At 31.6% G+C, this 20,409-nt stretch overlaps 1 long non-coding RNA gene across 1 annotated transcript; it reads right to left on the reverse strand.

Moving 5' to 3' along the window:
• Positions 1–208: 208 nt before the first annotated feature.
• Positions 209–752, reverse strand: LOC102670226 (uncharacterized). Its single transcript, XR_415606.4, has 2 exons — positions 622–752; positions 209–483 (listed from the first exon to the last, which is right to left on the reverse strand). It is a non-coding gene; the product is annotated as an uncharacterized lncRNA (long non-coding RNA).
• Between the last annotated feature and the right edge of the window lie 19,657 nt (positions 753–20,409).

The following is a 20,409-nucleotide window of genomic DNA, read 5'->3' on the forward strand; positions in this document are numbered from 1 at the left end:
GAAATGATGGGTTTTTTGTCGTAATATTTTGGTGTAAGCCGGTAACATACTCCAACTAAAAAAGAGGTGTAAGTATGTTAGCAACATTTTTTCGTATTCAGATTCGTTGGTGAGGTGAGAATGACATTAAAATATTATAAAAATAATAAGTTAATTAGCGAAAATGGATTTTTACAAAATTAGCTGTGAAAAGTTAAACCTATAGATATATTACCAAAAAGTAATTTTATTTTCTTTGATTCCATCATTGTCTGGTACAAATAAATTGACATTCATATAGGGACAATGTAGGAAGAAGGTCAAACACTTATTAACATGGGTAGAGACATATGCAATCATATAAAGGCATACTGCACCCAACTTTTGTTAACTTTCCATGTTTTTTTATGCAACTAATATGACATTCGTCTTGTATACAGTTTAGCGCGCCCAACCTATCTTGACAGGTTCTTGCTTCAATCACTTTCAATGGCCCTTCATTTTCTATCCCATACACACATAAATACAAAGTATTCAGTGCTAACCATAAATCTCAAACTCAAAATCTGATGTAAAAGCAAAAAGAATTTAAAAATTGACAATCTTAAATTTATGACTAGCTTCAAGGAGAGTAAAACATACCAATCCCAACGGAAAGAACAAGCAGAACAATCAAAATGATAGTAATGGCCTTCATCTTAATTTGACTCTAGAATAATGTCCTCTTTTCTTCAATTCAATAGTGTCTAATGGGTTGATATAAAGCTATAAGTAACATATATATATATATATATATATATATATATATATATATATATATATATATATATATATATATATATATATATATAAGCATTAAATACTATTTATATTAATTTTGACAAGCATTTAATGCTCTTTAAATATTTATATTAATTATACATGGTTGATAAGCATTTAATGCTCTTTTAATATTTATAATAATTTTTAATATATTTAGTGTTTTGATTTTCCATTACTTCTTTATTTTGTCGTTATTTTATCTTCATTAAACATCTTTTATATTATATGAATATTTTTAAATTCAAGAAAAGTTTAAAATATAAATATAATTTTTTTAGTTAACAACAATAAATAGGCTTTTGGGACGTAGTTTAATAAATTCAATTCATACTTCTCTTTCAAATGTTATGGATCTAAAATTCAATTCATACATGTTAATTTTTTTCTATATATATACAAGTGTAAAGGAAAATATTAAAAAAAAGGATTGAATTGTGATTTAAAAATTTCACAAGTCTTTTTGACAAAGAAAGCTATCGTTTAATAATGTTTAAAACAAGAAGACAAGGATTCCAGAAATAGATAGAGCCAGATAATACTTAACAAATTTCTAAACACTTTTAAAGATAAAATAAAATTTTAATCCGTTGTGAGTTAACAATAGATAAGAAAAATAAATCAAACACAAAGAAATTTTATATTGATTTGTCTATACTACTCAGACCACATTCAATTTTTGACAACCCATTAATTGTTCACTAACTTCATAAAGTTATAAGTATTATTCAGTGTCACTTTTGACTCTTACAACAAAGCTTATGCACAAGCTATTACAACCCAAGTATTATTTGACTACCAAGCCACTTTTGACTCTAACAAATCAATAGATTTGTTGATGTTTGTTTGCAAACAGACTAACATTATCGTCTTATAGACAAATATACAAATTAAACACTTAGTCTTTTTCTCTAAGGATTTTCAAGGTGTTTTGAGAGTTTTAAAACTTGAAAATTTACAAAAGGAAATCTTGAAGAAGAGAGGGAAAATACATTTCAACATTCACCTTGTAAGTTCATAACTTCAACTCTTCAAAGTTTCTTGTATTTATAGTAAATCTTTAGAAAGTATTTGTTGTCTCTAATGGTCCAAAATTTGTTTGATCTTACATCTAAAAAAGGTGTACATTAGTGAAGCTGATAAACTACTCTGCTTATCTTCCTTGAGCTACACTCCAATAATGGTAAAAGCCACTTTAAGGAAGAGAAGGTTTGATCACCACAGGCATTGCGTCTTTTGAGAGAACACAAAGGTTGTAAATCCAAAAAATAATTTTTTAATTTCTATTGTGGTAAAAAATTGCCACAAATTTTGTAGCCAAATTGCTAAAAAATAGTTACAAGGGACTAAAAATAGAATCTCACGAATTTGAACAACTAATGTGCAAATGTTTTCCTTAAAAATACAAATTTTAACTTAGGAGACTAAAAAAGACAAACTAAAAGTTTGACGAACCAAAAACATGATGATGATAATGTGAGTTTTGCGGCTTCCTAGCCACATCACTAAAAGCACCATGTCTTTGTAAAGGAAAAGCTATATAAATGTGGGAGTTAAATGGTTTAAAGCATAAATTTCATTGACTAGTTGGAGATCATATAGGGATGACAATGTACATGGTCTAGGTTGGATACTATAATACATGTTCCCATATCTTTGTTTGAAAAAATATCCATACCCAGCCCCAACCATACTCACACATCTACTAATTTTAGTCCACACTCATATTTTGTAGATACCTATATATCTATATGTGCACCTACATTAAGTTCATAGGTGTGAAAAAAATCCTAAGGAAAAAAAAATGTGTGTGCCCTGTGGCAATAAAAATGCATCAAGTCATTACCTGACACAACTGTTACATGAATGGTGGATCATTGTGAAATGGAAAATTAAAAGTTGAAAGACATTATGCAGTAAAAAGAAAAGGTTGAAAGACAATGGGAGAATGAAGGAGAAAAATCAAGCTTATGGATGGAAAAAGTAACGGCCACATACTCACATATTTGAGATCTAAGATAAAGGAAAGTGAAATTTATTGGTAAATGAAAACTTTGGTCTTTGAATGTGTAAAACAATGATAATTTTGTTTTTAAAACAACGAAAATTTGATTTAGTCCCTGATTTGTAAAAAGTGCAACCAATATGATATCATACAACTTAATAAAAAAAAATTTCCCTAAACTTTACAACTTAATGTAAAATTGGTTCTTGAACATTACAGATTAATAACAAATGGATTCCTAAACTTTACATTCAAGAAGGGTTCTCATATTTTAATAAAAGACAAGTGTTTTTCTACTTATATGAATGATGTTTTTTATGCTAGTGCACCTATGAGTAATGAACTCTATGTTCTAGATCTCGAAATGCATGTCTTTAACATAAATGTGGAAATAGGTTGAACCAAATGGTTTGAATCCTATATACCTTTGGCATTGTTGTTTAAGCCGTATAGGTGAGAGGCATATCTCCAAGCTTCATAAAGATGGACTCTTGGAATTGTTTGATTATGAATCTTTCGAGGTGTGTGAATCTTGTCTATTGAGAAAGATGACTAAAATAGCATTCAATGATCAAGGTGAAAGGGCTAGTGATCTTTTGGAACTAATACATAATGATGTATATGGACTCTGAATCAACCTGCTAGAGATGGCTTCTCTTATTTTGTCACATTTACTGATGACTTCAGTAGATATGGATTTGTGTATCTTTTGAAAAAAAAAATAAAAAAATAATTGAAAAGTTCAAGAACAAGGTAAAGAACCAACTAGGCAAAAGTATTAAGGCCATAGATCAAATTGTGGTGGTGAATACTTAAGCCATGAGTTTGACGACTATCTAAGAGAGTGTGGAATTATATCCCAACTTACTCCACTCAGAACACCGTAATTGAACAATTTGTCTGAGAGGAGAAATCAAACCCGATTGGACATAGTACGATCATGAAGGATCAATCATTACACATTCTTTTTACGGATATGGGGTTGCCATGTTTATGTGGGCAAGGCGAAAAGACACCATATAAGATATGGGCAAGGCAAAAGCTAAGCATGTCCTTTTTATGGATATGGGGTTGTCATGTTTATGTGAAACATATGATTTCAAATAAACTAGAACCCCTATCGAACAAATGTCTCTTTGTGGGATACCCTAAGGAAACTAAAGGATACTATTTCTACAACACCTTTGAGGACAAAATGTTTGTTACTAGGACTAGAGTGTTCCTTGAGAAGGAATATATCTCCAATGGAACCAGAGGAAGGAATGTAGATATTGGAGAAATCCAAGTGACACAGAGCACTGATCCACCTGCAATGGAACAAAAATCGATGCCAGAAATGGTTGTGGTTCCTCTTTCTATTCAAGTAGCACAAAAATTGTTGTGGAAGCAATGCTTTCCAAGATTATTTTGATGATGCCAAAGACTCAATTCAAGAATCAAGAGTCAAGCAAGTTTCAAGAATCAAAGAGTCGTTCAATCAAAGCAAGTTTCAAGAATCAAAGAGTCGTTCAATCAAGATTCAAGATTAAAGTAAAGAATCAAGAGAATACTCAATTAAGATAAGTATTAAAAAAGTTTTTCAAAATATTGAATAACACAATTTTGTTCAAAAGAATTTTTCAAAGAAAAATCTTTTACCAAGAGTTTTACTCTCTGGTAATCGATTACCAGAAGGCAGTAATCGATTACCAGTAGCCAACATTCTTTTCAAACTGATTTACAAAGCTGTAATCGATTACCATAATCATGTAATCGATTACTAATGTTTTAAAACGTTAGATTTCAAATTTCAAGAGTCACAATTTGTGATAAAATATTTTCAAATCGTTTCAAACTTGTGTAATCGATTACACAATACTTGTAATCGATTACCAGTGTTTCTAAATATTTTGATTTTCAAATTTAAACATGAAGAGTCACATCTGTTGATGTGTAATCGATTGTGTAATCGATTACCAGTGACTTATTTTGAAAAATAAATTATCAAAAGTCACAATTCTTAAAGTGACTTATTTCTGAAGATTTTTTCAAAAGTCACAACTTTTAAAGTGACTAGTTTTCAAAAGAGTCACAACTTTTAAAAGTGACTAGTTTTGAAGAAATTGTCAAGAGTCATAAACTTTTAACTTGAGTCATCAAATGACTATAAATATGTGACCATGGCACGAATTTCAAAAGATGCATAACAAAATTCTTTCATTCATTCATTCATTCATCTTTTTAAGAGTTTTTATTCAATACTTTCTTTGTCAAGAAAAGTTCATTGGCCAAAAATTCTTCTTTTTCTTTCCTTCTCCCTCTTGCCAAAAGAATTCAAAGAACTAACCGTCTGAGAATTCTTTTGATTCTTTCCTCCTCCCTCTATACAAAAAATTTCAAAGGACTAACCACCTGAGATATCTTTTGCTTCACCTTACAAAGATTTCAAAGGACTAACCGCCTGAGATATCTTTGTCTTAACACATTGGAGCGTACGTCCTTTGTGGTACATGTAGAGCGTACATCTACTTGGGTTGTAATACTGAGTACAAGAGAGGGTACATCTCTTGTGGATCAGTTCAAGTGGAGTATACATCCACTTGGTGTTTCAAAGAAAACAAAGGAGGGTACATCCTTTGTGGATTTTTGCTTGTAAAGGATTTTACAAGGTTATTGGAAATCTCAAGAACCGGTGGTTGCTTGGGGACTGGATGTAGGCACAGGTTGTTGCCAAACCAGTATAAAAACTTGTGTTTCTTTTCTTCTTCTCTACACTCTTTACTTTTCCGTTGTGCACTTTTTATTTTTGCTTTACTTTTGTCTAAGTTATTGTTTCTGTTCTTTATTTTCTCATAACTTAGTAGTAAAGCCTAAATGAATCTAGTGACATTAAGAAGGAAAAATTTTAATTAGTCAAGACACGTTCATAATTAATTCAACCCCTCCTTCTTAATTATTCTAAGGCCATTTTTTCCAACAATTGTGTTGGTCAAATAGGTCACTTCACCAACCTGAGAGGTATAGGATTTTGCTCACCTAGGCAGGTGATGTGGTTCTCATGAATTAGGATGAGCCTATGACTTACCAAGATGCCATCATTGGACCTGAATATGAGAAGTGGCTTGAGGCTATGGAATCTGAGATGGAATCCATGTACACTAACCAGATTTGAACCTTGGTTGATCCACCCGAAGGGGTAAAACCCATAGGGTATAAGTGGGTCTTTAAGAATAAGACTGACATGGATGGAAAGGTGAATACCTTTAAGGAACGACTAGTGGCGAAATGTTTCAAGAAAATTTTCAAGATTCTTACAAGTCAAGAGACAAATAGTCTCTTGATTACAACAATGCTTTTTAGAAAGTACAAAAGATTTTCTCTCTTTTTAGAGATGATGATACAAGTTGAAGATCTTAGAAGAATACTCAATTGATAAGCAAGTGTTTGGCCAATGATTTATTTTTGAGAGAATATGTCACTTAGGTTCTAATGAAAAACTCAGAAGATTTTCGTAGACAAGTCACATATTTATAGGCCTTTGGTGGCTTTTCAAAAACTTTTGAAGAGATGTAACTTTTCAGGATATTTTTCAAAAATTCTCTCATTGGTAATCGATTACAATTTCTTGGTAATGGATTATACAATTATATTTTGAAGGGTCATTGACTTTTCAAAATTAACTTCTGAAGTTTCGCCACTGGTAATCGATTACATACAAACTAAAATATCTAGAAGTTGAGAAGTAAAAACAGTCAAGTAAAAAGCGTTGGGTCGTTCTACTGAATTTACTTTGATGTTGCTAAATATTTTTCTCTATTTAACATTATTTTAGTGTTCTTATGCTGAAAACTTATCCAACCCAAGATCCCTCGAGTGAATGGGTATAACTCTATTTAAACCTCGTCCTTGGTCCCTCAACAAACTTAGTTTAAACGAGTTGCATTAAGATTACAACATAATAAAAATTAAATCACTACACTCTATTCCTAGACATATAGTTTTCTAGCTTACTCTATCGAGGTCTAAGGTTTTAAAGCATTTTCCAATGCTAAAAATCCTACCTATACAGACGAATGGGTGATCAAGCCATAAGCATGTAAAAATAAGCATAGATAGAAGCAATGAACACATAAAAAAACATTAAATATATAGTAAAAGAGTATTACATCAAAGGTTTAGCAAAACTCCCCAACAAGAGATTTAGCCTTCCATTACAAGGAATGAACTATCAGCACAAATGATAGATTTTGGGGGAATAAAAAGGCTACAAACGGTTGAGAATGTCTCCTTCAACTTCTAGAACCCCAAACTCACTCCTCTAACCTAAACTCTCTTGGAGGCTTATTTTTGTCGCTCTAACTTCTTCTCTTGCTCTGTTTTTCCAACTATTCTTTTTGTTTTACGCCAACTTCAGTGTTTTAAAGGCTTCTTGACGTTTTAGATTCTAAAGGCTCGCTTAGCGAGATAGGCTCGCTAAGCACGAGTTAGTGAAATTTGGCTTAGCGAGTTGGGCGCACTGAGCGCAAGAAGAGACAAATGACTCGCTGGGCGAGCTTGCGACACACTAGGCGAGCTTGCGACACACTAGGCGAGCACATATCTAATTGATCCTCTTCTAGGGTTTCCCATCACGCTAAGCGAGCTGAGTGCCTCGCTTAGCAGATGTCACTTGCTATGCGCATATGGCTCGCTTAGAGAGACACCAGCTGCTAGACCTTCTCTTCTTTTGGCCTGAAACTGAAGTGGATTCAATATTAATTCACAAAATGGGAGTATCTATTGAGTAAAATCAAACTAAACATGAAAATATGTACAATTCCTACAAAAGGAACCATAAATTGGAGGAAAGATGCTAATTTCATGAAACTATTCAATACAAAAGTTAGTCGTAAATAACGACTAACAATGATCATTAGGTTTATCAACTAATTCCTAGACTTGATTTCTTTCAAATTGATTCAACTCTTCTTGCATAGCAATAATCCAATGTTCATCAATTAGGACTTCATTTGGTTTTTTAGGTTCAATTAAAGAAGCAAAAACCATATTATTGCATGCATCTTTGAGAGAGTGTCGAGTTGTTACCCCTTTTGAGATGTCACCGATGCTATTATCAAGAAGGTGATATCTTGAAGTTCTCCACTCTCTTGGAAGATCTCTATTTGTTTTAGTTTCATTAATTTGAGATTCTTCATCATTTCCATCTCATTTGCCTATGTGCCCTTTTTTCATGAATGTGCATGTCTTCTAAAGAATCTGTAATATCATCAAGTGTTTCCTTCCTTGGCCTTATAGGGTTAGTCTCATCAAAAGCAACATGAATAGATTCTTCAACAATCATAGTTCTTTTTTTATAAATTCTAAAAGCTTTACTATTAGAGGAATAGCCAAGAAATATACCTTCATATGATTTTGCATCAAACTTACCTAAGTTTTTTTTCCCATTGTTTAACACAAAACACTTGCATAAAAAAACATGAAGATGATAAATGTTTAGTTTTCTTCCTTTGTACAATTCATACGGTGTTTTCTTTAAGATAGGTCTAATTAAAGCTCTATTCATTATATAGCATGCAGTATTAACAGCTTCAACCCAAAAATATTTCGGAAGATTTGTATCATTAAGCAAAGTTTTGGCCATTTCTTCTAAAGATCTATTTTTCCTCTCAACTACTCCATTTTGTTGAGGGGTTCTAGGTGCAGAAAAATTATGTTCAATGTCATTTTCATCACAAAATAATTCAAAATCTTTATTTTCAAATTCTCCTTCAGGATCACTCCTAATGGATGCAATGTTAAGGTTTTTCTTGTTTTGAACGATTTTAGCAAGTTTCTTAAAAGCATGAAAAGCATCTATTTTATGAGTAAGAAATAATGTCCATGTGAATCTTGAATAATCATCAAATATAACAAGGGCATAATAATTTCCACCAAAACTCTTGGTTTTAGAAGGACCAAAAAGATCCATGTGCAAAAGTTGTAAGGGTTGAGTGGTAGAAATAACATTTTTTTTATTTGAAAGAGACCCTTACTTGTTTTCCTTTTTGACATGCATCACATAATCTATCTTTTTCAAATCTGAGTTTTGGTAACCCAATTACTAAATCTTTAGAAATTAATTCATTTAAATGTTCCATATTTATATGAGGAATTCTCCAATGCCATAACCATGAATCATTATCTTTGCTTAAAAAGCATTGAGCATGATTTGATGTTTTATCTAAATTTATCATGTATATATTATTAGTTCTATATCCTATATGTTTTATATTCTTGTCATGTTTATTTTCAATAAAACAATTGTGAGAATCAAATGATACTAGAAAGTCTTTATCACATAATTGCTAACACTTAGTAAACTATGCTTGAGACCATCAACAAGTAAAACATTTTCAATGGAGGTAGATGAATTCGTACCTATTTTTTTTACTTCAAGAATTTTACCTTTGTTGTTGTCACTATAAATCACATGTCCACTATTCTTGGGAGAAATATAAGTAAACTTTGATGCATCTCTCGTCATGTGTTTAGAGCATCTGCTATCAATGTACCAACTTCTCTTGAAAGAATCTTTCATTCATATAATCATATTTTTGACTTAGGTATCCAAATTTTCTTGGATCCTTCAATGTTAGTTTTGATTAAAGATCTTTTTGGAACCCATATCATTTTAATATTATTACTATTTTTCCTAAAATAGCATGTTGATGCACTATGTCTTTTCTTACCACAATAAAAACATGTCAAGAAAGGAGAACTATTCTATTGAATAGATGCAAAGAAGTTTTTATACATTTTTTTGTTGTTTTTCAGGTCTATATCCTAATTCAGTCTTATCAAACACACATCTTTTCTTTCATAGTATAATATCTAAATTATTTTTGCCAAGAGTAAATTTGGCAAGAGAACATTTTAGATCTTTGATTTCTTCTTTAAATTTGTTACAACATTTATATGAGTTAGATGCTTTATCACTATCTTGTATCAATTTTATGGTAGAAGATTGATTTGTATCAATTAGTTTTAAAGTTATGACTTTAGTTTTAAGATTTTCTAATTCTTCATTTAATTTCAAAACTTCCTTTTCTAAATTTGAAATACTTTTCTTAGAAAATGAAACTAGTTTGGCAAGATTGACTGATTCGTTATGCAAGTCATTGAATGCATCTTAAAGTTCATCAAAGGAGATAGATAAGTTATTGTTAGAAGATGTTACTTCTTCTTCGCTTTCATAATTTTTTGCCATGAGATTCAGATTCACGACTTCATTTTCTGAATCACTTGATGAATAAATATTGTTATCTTCCCAAGTGATGTAAGTTTTCTTTCCTTTCTTGTCTTTGAAGGTTTTCTTGTTAGATTTTTCTATTCTTCTTTTGAAATTAGGACAATCAACTCGTAAATGTCCAAGTTGATTACATTCATAGCACTTTGGAACATAAGAGGAATCTTCTCCTTTCTTCTTTGGATTAAAGTTTATTCTTCTTTGATTTCCTTTGTTTCTTAGAAACTTATTGAATCTTTTTACGAAGAGACTAAAATCATCTTCTTCTTCTATTTCATTCAAATCCTCTTTGTCACTTTCTTCCTAAATACAAGATGATGCTTTAAGTGCAATTCCTTTCTTTTTCTTGTCATTTTATTCATGTTGATTTAGTCTCATAAGTTCCATTTCATGTTCTTGAAGCTTTCCAAAAATAGTTGCAAGAGACATGTTGGCGAGATCCCTTGATTTTTCAATTGCAGTTACCTATGGTTGTCATTGCTTGCTTAAACATCTCAATACTTTGTTAATGAGATCATCATTAGGAAATATATTTCCTAATGATACAAGATGATTAACTATATGTCTAAATATATTTTGCATATCTTGTATGGTCTCATTTTAATTCATTATGAAAAGTTCATATTCATGTGTGAGGGTGTTTATTCTAGATCTCTTTATATTAGTTGTGCCTTCATGAGTTACTTGTAATGTATCCCACATTTCTTTTGCATTCTTACAATTTGAGACTCTAAAGTATTCATCCATGCCTAGTGCAGAAGTAATTTTATTTTTGGCCTTTAAGTTATATTGCACCATTCTTTTTTCCTCTTCATCCCATTGTCCCATAGGTTTTTTTATAGTTGCATTTCCTACTACAATTTTAGGGATGAAGGGACCAATTTCAATGGCTTCCCAGATGTTTAAATCTATAGCCTCTATGAAAATTTGCATACAGATTTTTCAGTAATGATAACCCACACCATTAAAGATAGGAGGCCTATTAATGGAGTTTCCTTTAGGAAATAGAAAATTTGATGAGGTCATAACTATTCTTTAAGTTTTTAAACTTTATACAAGAATTCCACTCTGAAACCACTTGTTGGAAAAGTGGTATCAATAACTTAAGAGAGGGGGGGTGAATTAAGTTTAAAAATTTTCCTGATTAATCAAGTTCTAATTCCCCTTTTAAAACTATATGTTCAAAATATTGAAGATAAAGACGAATATGCAAAGTATTTCAACAATATTCTTCAAGTACACAAGATAAAATTATACGAGATAAAATAACCAAGATAAAGAAGAAAGAAATGCAAACTCATTTTATCCTGGTTTGGTCAGTTTCCATGCCTATGTCCATTCCTCAAGCAACCCACTTGAGATTTTCTACTAACTTTGTAAAACTCTTTACCACTTTTGAACAACCTTGGGATTCCTCTTCCTTGTGTTCAGGATTCTTACAAGTCAAGAGACAAACAGTCTCTTGATTACAACAATGCTTTTTAAAAAGTACAAAAGATTTTGTCTCTCTTTTAGAGATGATGATACAAGTTAATGATCTTAGAAGAATACTCAATTGATTAGCAAGTGTTTGACCAATGATTTGTTTTTGAGAGAATATGTCACTTAGGTTCTGATGGAAAATTCTGAAGATTTTCATAGACACGTCACATATTTATAGGCCCTTGGTGGCTTTTCAAAAACTTTTGAAGAGATGTGACTTTTCAGAATATTTTTCAAAAATTCTCTCACTGGTAATCGATTACAATTTCTTGGTAATGGATTATACAATTATGTTTTGAAGGGTCATTGACTTTTCAAAATTAACTTCTGAAGTTTCGCCACTGGTAATCGATTACATACAAGTGGTAATTGATTACAACATTTAAAATTCAAATTTCAAAAGAGAAACTTCTTTTTGAAAAAGATTTTATATAATCTGTCTCTAGTAATCAATTACAATGCCTGGTAATCGATTACAACATTTAAAATTCAAATTTCAAAAGAGAAAACTTCTTTTTGAAAAAGCCTTTATGTAATCTGTCTCTGGTAAATCGGTTACAATGTCTGATAATCGATTACCAGTGAAAAAATACTTATTTTAGCACTGATAAAACATTTTTAAAACTCTTTATCATCACCTGAAAAATCATGTTTTCTTAGGACAAACCTTTTTAACCAATAAAAGATTCTTTAAACAAAAACAAACTAGGTCTTATCTTTTTCTTGATCTTGAATTTTGACTTGAAGTAATCTTGTGTTGCTTACATCTTGGCATCATCAAAACCTTCATACACATATATTCACACAAAGATCCATTTATGGGTTAAAGCAAGCTTCTAGAAGTTGTAATCTTCATTTTGATGAGATTGTGAGATAGTTTGGATTCATCAAGAATGAAGATGAGCTTTATGTTTATAAGAAGGTTAGTAGAAGTGCAATCATTTTTGTGGTTTTGTATGTGGATGACATACTACTCATCGAAAATGACATCTTGACACTATAACATGTTAAGACATGGCCGGGGAGTTTTTTCTCAATGAAATACTAACGTGAAACATCCTATGTTTTAGGAATTAGAATTTATAGAGATAGATCGCTGAGACTACTTGTCCTTAGTCGCAGTACATATATTGACATAGTTCTTTGATGCTTTACTATGCATGATTCAATATAGGATCTATCATGCATGCAATGATGTATACTTGACCAAACATCTCATATGCTTTGAGCATGATGAGAATATACCAATCTAATCTTGGTGAAGGTCACCAGACCGATGTCAAAATATTCTAAAGTACTTGCAAAGGACTAAGGTTTCATTCTAAACATATGGAGTTGAGGAAGAACTTGTTGTAAAGACTTACACTAATGCTAGCTTCCAAACTAATACAGATGATTCCCATTCACAATTAGGGTTTGTCTTTTGGCTGAATGGTGACATTGTAAGTTGGAAGAGTTCCAAACAAGGGACAACCGTCGATTCTATTACAAAGAATAAGTATATAGTTGCCTTTGGTGCAAGCTGAGGAGGATATTTGGATAAAAAAGATCATTGTTGAACTTGGATTCATTTTTGGCATCGTAGACCCAATTAACCTCTATTTTAATATAAACGGAGTAATCACGTAAGATAAGGAACCCAGATCTCACCAACGATCCAAATCCATATACTTAGATGCTTTTATCTCATTAGAGAAATATGCAGAGATCCAACATCAGATAATGTTGTTGAATCACTTATGGAGTACCTTACTTAGTAAAAACATAATGCTCACACTAGACTGATGGGTATCAGGCTTATGCTTGATTAGCACTAGTGTTAGTGGGAGATTGTTGGAGTTAACCCTATTGGCAAATCCATTTCATACTATATTTGTATCGTGGTTTTGGTTTATATATTTTACATACATGAGACACGCCAATTATTATGTTATTAGTTCTATAGCATAATAATGTCCTTAGAATAAGAGATTCGTTTGATGGCAAATTAAGTGGGACTTGATTGTGAGATTCATTGAACGACAAAACATTGTTTTAAAAGTATCCATAATCAAGTACTATTATATAATAGGGTGAGAATAATGCATTGAGGCTATTGTGTGAGTAGACAAAAGACCATGTCTCACAAGTCATTGATATGAGATATCAAGTTGGCACATAGGTATAAATGTTAGGAGTAATATTTATATTGGATAGACCTAATATGAGAAGGTTTCATAATAGTTATGTAAGTTTCATAAGGGAAGTGATTATAATGTCACAAGAAGGAGGTTGAATTGTGACTTTATCAACTTTTCCTAAAATTTTAATCTTTTTGAACTTTTACTCAAGATTACCTTGGTGTTCAGAAACACTTGACATAAAGGTTTAAGCACTTAGACAACAAAGCTAGCTAAGTGGTTAGACATAATATTCATTGTTAAATGTTTGAGATGATTATGTGAACCTAATGTCAATGCACATTTGCTCAAGTTCAGAAGAACTTTACTTAAATAAAAGCATTTCTTAAAAATATTGTTATAATGAAAAAATTAGTTTATGTTAGACAAGTGACCTCAGTATCTTAAGAAGGGGGTTGAATTAAGATACAAAACTTTTCCCTAATTAAAATTTTAACTCTCTTTTGGATTAACAATGCACCCTTAATATGAATTACTCAAAGAACAATTCAAAATAAACTTCTTTAAAGCAAAAGATAAACTGCAATAAATAAAAGAAGTTTAAGGGAAGAGAGAATGCAAACTCAGTTTTTATACTGGTTCGGTCACACCATGTGCCTACATCCAATCCCCAAGCAACCCGCTTGAGATTTCCACTATCTTGTAAAAATCCTTTTACAAAGTCTGAAGCATACAGGGACACCCTTCCCTAGTGTTCACAAATCCTTACAACTTAAGAGACCCACAGTTTCTTGAACAATAATCTCTTGAGTAAGAAGAAGATAATTTCTCTCTTGAAGAGAAGAGTATTACAATATGAAGATCACACAAGAATCCTTATTGATTTTGCAAGTGTTTGGCCAAGGCTTGTTTTGAGAGGATAAAACACTTTGGTTCAGAAAAACTCTAAGGAAATTCAAACCCCAAGTCACCTATTTATAGGCCTTTGATGGCCATTTAATTTTTTTTTTGAATAGTTGTAACTTTTGGGAGTTATTTTTAAAATTTCCTTACTTGTAATTGATTACATAAATGTGGTAATCGATTACATAGTTAGTTCTGAAGAGTTATGACTCTTCAGACTTGAAATTTGAAATTTTTGTGTCTAGTAATCAATTACACAACTGTTGTAATCAATTACAGGCTTTTTAAAATTTAAATTCAAATTTCTAAAAGCTATTACAAACAATTTTAACTTCTGGTAATCAATTACATCCATTGTGTAATCGATTACACAGTTTAAAATTCAAATTCAAAATTTGTAAAACTGTTTTAGAAAGCATTTAGCTACTGGTAATTGATTACCAGAGAGAAAAACATCTTATTTTGAAAACATAGTTTTACTAAAAAGATTTGTAAGATATTTTTCTCAGCCAAACCTGGGCAGCATCATCTAAGAAATTCTTTTTAAGATCCTATGGACTAAGTTGATGTTCTTCTTGAATTTCTTGATTCTTGACTTGGATCAAACTTGAGAAGCACTTATCTTTGACATCATCAAAACTTCATATTATATATGCTTCTACAGTATATGTTATGTAGATACAATACTTAGAATGTTGTGGTCAGAAAGCTATTGTTTAGAATGTTGTTTCAAGTTTTTCATGCACAAACATGCTTTCATGTTTTATGAAAGCAATTCATACTTTTATGCATATAATTGATCTGGTTTAAAACATATTTCAATATCACAAACATGATTTAGTATAGATATGTCATTGTATAAAACAATTATGCTTGTAAAGAAAACCTTCTTATGTATGCATTTTGATGAAAGTCATTATAATGCTTTGAACATTCTGATGCAAACACAATACATATGATAACAAATAACATAATGTAAAGAGGAAGGAAAGAGAGGATTCAACGTAGAGATTTTTATATTGGTTCACCCTAACCTTGGGTTACGTCTAGTCCTTACTTTTCAAGATGAGATTTTTCACAAATACTACGAACATGTTGGACCAGCCAACTACTGAATTTTTACAACTTCCAACATCCTTGATGGACTTTCCTTGCCAACCCTCGGCTAGACTTTCCTTGCCAACCACCTGTTGGACTTTCAACATCTCCTCACCACACCTGGTCTTGGCTAGGAGATTACACACTCAACCACGACAACCACTAAGTCATGACAGAGACAAACCAAGTATTATTTACCTTTTCAAGTGGGCTTAACCCACAAAGTAATTCAATTCCTGGAAGGGAAGACATCTCACCATAGAACCACCACGATTCTTGGTAGGAAACCTTTCCCTCTCACTAGATGTCCCTCTCCTTAAAACTTTCTTCACTCTTGAGAAGAAATCCATCTCAACCATAACACTACAATTGGCCTTAGGAAAGACAATACAAGTATTTTCCTTTACTTCTTAAGGTTACACTCTTAGAGACTCTCTCTAAGCTATCCACATTCCATGGGTTCTTCTTATCACTTCTCTCACAACCAAATTTAACCCACATGGTTAATTTGGGATACGTATAGATTACAAACTAGGAGAATGAATTTGAGGAGTTTTTACAACTTTACAACACTCATTGGGGGTGAATCTTCTTTGGAGCTCCAAGCTTTATGCACTCCTGATACAACCATTCTGAGCCCATAACACATCTGGAGTGGGGAAAGGAGATGTATCTTATTTATACACAGTGTAAGTTGTCTTCTACCTTTTATCTCTTGTATTGTAGTTTTCTTTTGTCTTTTTATAGGCCTCACATGTCAAACTAGTTGTTATCTAGCTGTTATGATAGCTATGTGACTTCTTTTTGAAGTAGATAGACTGCTTTTAACTTTACAGTTGTCAACTCCTTTATGATAAGTTCATTTTGATGATAAATTTCTGAGCATTTTTTTTATGGTCTCTTAGAAATACATTGTGATGTTGCTAAGGAAGGACCTATTCTAATGTAGGTTCCATTTGATGATGATAAGATGATATGACAATGTAGATAACTCAGTTCCATCAATTCAAACACTTCATCACATGATAGATCATTTTGAAGTAGCATACTTCAACATAGGTAACATGTGAAGGTTGTTGTTGTGTTAGTGTTTTGTCCTTGGTTCATACTTCACAAAGTCTCTTTAGTTTTCCTTGTGATGTTGCACACCAGATCTTCTCAAGGACATTCACGACTTTTTCCTTATGCATCTTCCAATGTAGTTAGCATTCACTTTTTGTTGTGTCCTTAGTTGTATACCAACATATGGAAATTGAGATACTTTCAACCTCAGTATTTTGATGCGTCCTCTATATGGGTGACAAAATATGGAAGATATGTTGTTGTCTTTAAGGTGCATTTTGAACCATTATGAATTTCATTCTAAATTTTAGTTTTTAGAGTCAAGTTCTTCATCATTATGATGTTGGATACTCATTGTAGTCTTTCATAAATCTCTTGTATAAGGCCTTCTTGATGTCTTTGCAACATTGTAAGGCTAAGATCTTTAAAGGGAAACACTGATTGTATCACACAAATGAGCTTCATTCAATCTTCTGAAGCTTCTTACTTGAAAGTACAATTGAGACATCTATTCTGAGCTTGTTTGAACTCATCAGAACACTTGTTATGTTTTGCACTTTATAGATATGTTGGCTTGCATAACTTTCTTGCATGTGATGTTATGCTTTGAGAGAGTTCTTTGATGTATATGGAGAGCCACTGAATGTTCTTTTTATAGGAAGACTTTGATGAGATGGCTTGACAAACTTGTATTCCAAATATTTTGGTGTGAGCTTGTTGTAGCATGTTATGTTTTTTACTATTTTTTTTATTTCTTTGACCATTTGAATGGCCAAACTAGATTTTGATGTCTTCATGAGAGTTGTAGAGAATTCTACCCTTGACATTCAAGCACTTGTCTCATGTCATTTAGACCACTACAACATAAGCAATCTTTAAAGCATTGCAGTTGGGTTATATTGTGAGGACATAATGACATCTTTATCTTGATAATCAATTTCCTCCAAGATACAAGCCATATTAGATTAGTACTTATTTAGTTTTAAGAGTATTTGTCAAGGGAGTTTTTTGCCATACTGATAAACAAAAAATTAGTAAATAGCTTATAGATTAAAATCAGTATAGAGAGAGAAGAAGAAGATGATGATGTACAATGGTTTTTATGCTTATTCACCCCAATTTTAGGCTACGTCAAGTCCTCATCCTTCAAAATGAGATTTCACTAACATAACCAGACACTATTGGACTAGCAAACCATTGAATTTCAATAACTGGCCAGTAACCCTATTGGACTTCACACCTAGCCACAACTAGACCAGCTACAACACTAGCTACACCTTTTGCCAGTCAGTTGCTGAACTTTCAACAACAAAAGGTCTATGTGTTTTGACTACACACACACACACATATATTTCTCTTCACAAGAGGGTTTCCACTCAGGAAATTACAATATCACACTTCTATCGTAGATCTATCATAGTTTACAAGCTTTTATATAAGTGGGTCACTCTCTAAAAAAAGGGTTGAAGAAACAATGATAGTTTTTTCAGATAGAAGTCTTAGCTCAAGTTTTTCACTTGGAAGGCTTCAACTTAACTTCATGATGTTCCTTGATAACCTCTTAAAGCTCCAAAGAAGACCGTTGAAGTAGAGCTCACTCAATTGACAAACTTCTGGAGGAAGTAGACAAAGATGACAATTGTCATGTCATGACAACTAGCAGGGTCATTCTAAGGAACCTTTCTAATGAGCATTTTGATGTAGCACCAAAATGACGATTATGATGTTAGCTTAGAAAGGATCCATACTTGAAGTAGTTTTTTTTATGAAGTTCAACTGTTATGTCTTTCTGAAGTAGCACAACTTCATCAATCATAACACATTTTCACAACACAAAGCATTTTGAAGTACATTGTGTTATAAGATCAAAGTGAAGGTACAATTGTTGTGTTAGTGTTCTGTCCAAGTTTAGACTGCATAGTATCTTCAGTTTTCATTTATAATGTTCCATATCAAGTCTTCTCATGGACGGATTCAACTTTCAACTTGATTGCATCTTGTAATGCAATTAGCAGTCACTTTCTAATGCACCCTTAGTGTGTGTGGAAACATATGGAAAGTGAGATGTTGTCCTTAAGGTGCACAGGAAAACCATTCTTAACTTCATTCTAAAGTCCAAACTTCAAAATCAAGATCTTCATCATTCAGATGTAGACTTCGTTCTAATGTTGGATGCGCTCTTTGTAGACTTTGATATGTCTTCTATGTAAGGCCTTGTGGTCTTGTACTTTTGCCAAAAAAATAGGTACTCGACGGGAAGTATTCTTCATCATGCAAATAGGTCTCAAGAGATCTTTTGAGTTTCCAATTCTTGACAGATGTTTTGAGACAACCTTTTTTAGCATCTCAGAATGCACAAACATATTTGCTTCTTAAGTTTAACATTGAGACACTTGAGCATAATGTTAGTCATCACATAAAACTCATCATCCTTACAATTTGTATTTCTAATGGTTTGTCATAATTAAAACTAGGGATATGGATTCAATAGGGGTGAACCAATATAAAAATCCCATATGCACCTTCTTCTCCCTCTTTCCTTTTTACTTGATTTTTGCATCTTCATTTCATAACTTGTTTTTGACAACAAAGATTCATAACATTGTTTTTAAAGGAACTTGCAACTAAGTGTTTTCTTTCTAAACCTTTTTCACTAAGTAATGGTCTTAAAACTTGGTTTTGAGCTGGTATAATTTTTTCCCCAAAAAGTATTAAGTTTTCATTTGGAGCTCATAACTTGTACTTTTTAGTTAACTTCAGAACAATCAGTTTTTACAAAAAAAAAAAAAATCCTTGAAAACACAATTTAACCACCCTTCTTGTGTTGTTTTTGTTACTTCATGCTTTTGGCCAAAACAAGTTGTTGGAGGTTGAGTGGCGTGGAAAGGGAGAGTTTTTTGGAAGACTTATATGAAAGGGAAAAAAAGGGATGGTGTGTACTTTTCTCGACAAAGAATTAAATTGAGCAAGAAAGAGATAAGGAGAAATGTGTTTTACATGGTAGTTTGGAAGGAAAAAAATGTGAAGTGGGTGTCTTTTCTTTTTTCTAGAAGAGAATTATCAATTATATGAGATGATGAAAGAGATAATGAAAAGGATGAGGATAATGTGTTTAGTGGGGGTAGTCTTAACATAAAAAATGAGAAGGAAAGTTTAAAAGTATAAAAGGGAAGTAGAAATAACAATAGTCTTTATAGGGCTCAAAAGTCAACTTGAAATTTTTTATCAAAGATGTTTGGTCTCATGATCAATTTTTAAAGTTAAATAGAATTATTGATTTTTCTAAGATATTGGTGAAAACTAAAAAAAAATATAGTGTATCCAATGATATTCTTACTTGAGGTGTTAGCTTTGATTTTTGCCTATGACAATGAAACACCTAAACAATGTTTCTTTATAAGAATTTTTGTAAAGATTAGAATGCGTATTTGCATTAGAGATGAATGGTTGGATATATATATATATATATATATATATATATATATATATATATATATATATATATATATATATATATATATATATATATATATATATATTTTGATGGTATTGATTTAAAAATCATATAACATTATTAAAGTATGAAAATGCATAAAGAATTATTATTATAATTTGTAAAAAATTAAGTATTTTATATTTCTTTTGCTATCACATTATATATTGTTATAAAAACATAT

The sequence above is a fragment of the Glycine max genome, chromosome 8 (assembly GCF_000004515.6).
Source record: "Glycine max cultivar Williams 82 chromosome 8, Glycine_max_v4.0, whole genome shotgun sequence".
In the NCBI taxonomy this organism is placed as follows: Eukaryota; Viridiplantae; Streptophyta; class Magnoliopsida; order Fabales; family Fabaceae; genus Glycine; species Glycine max.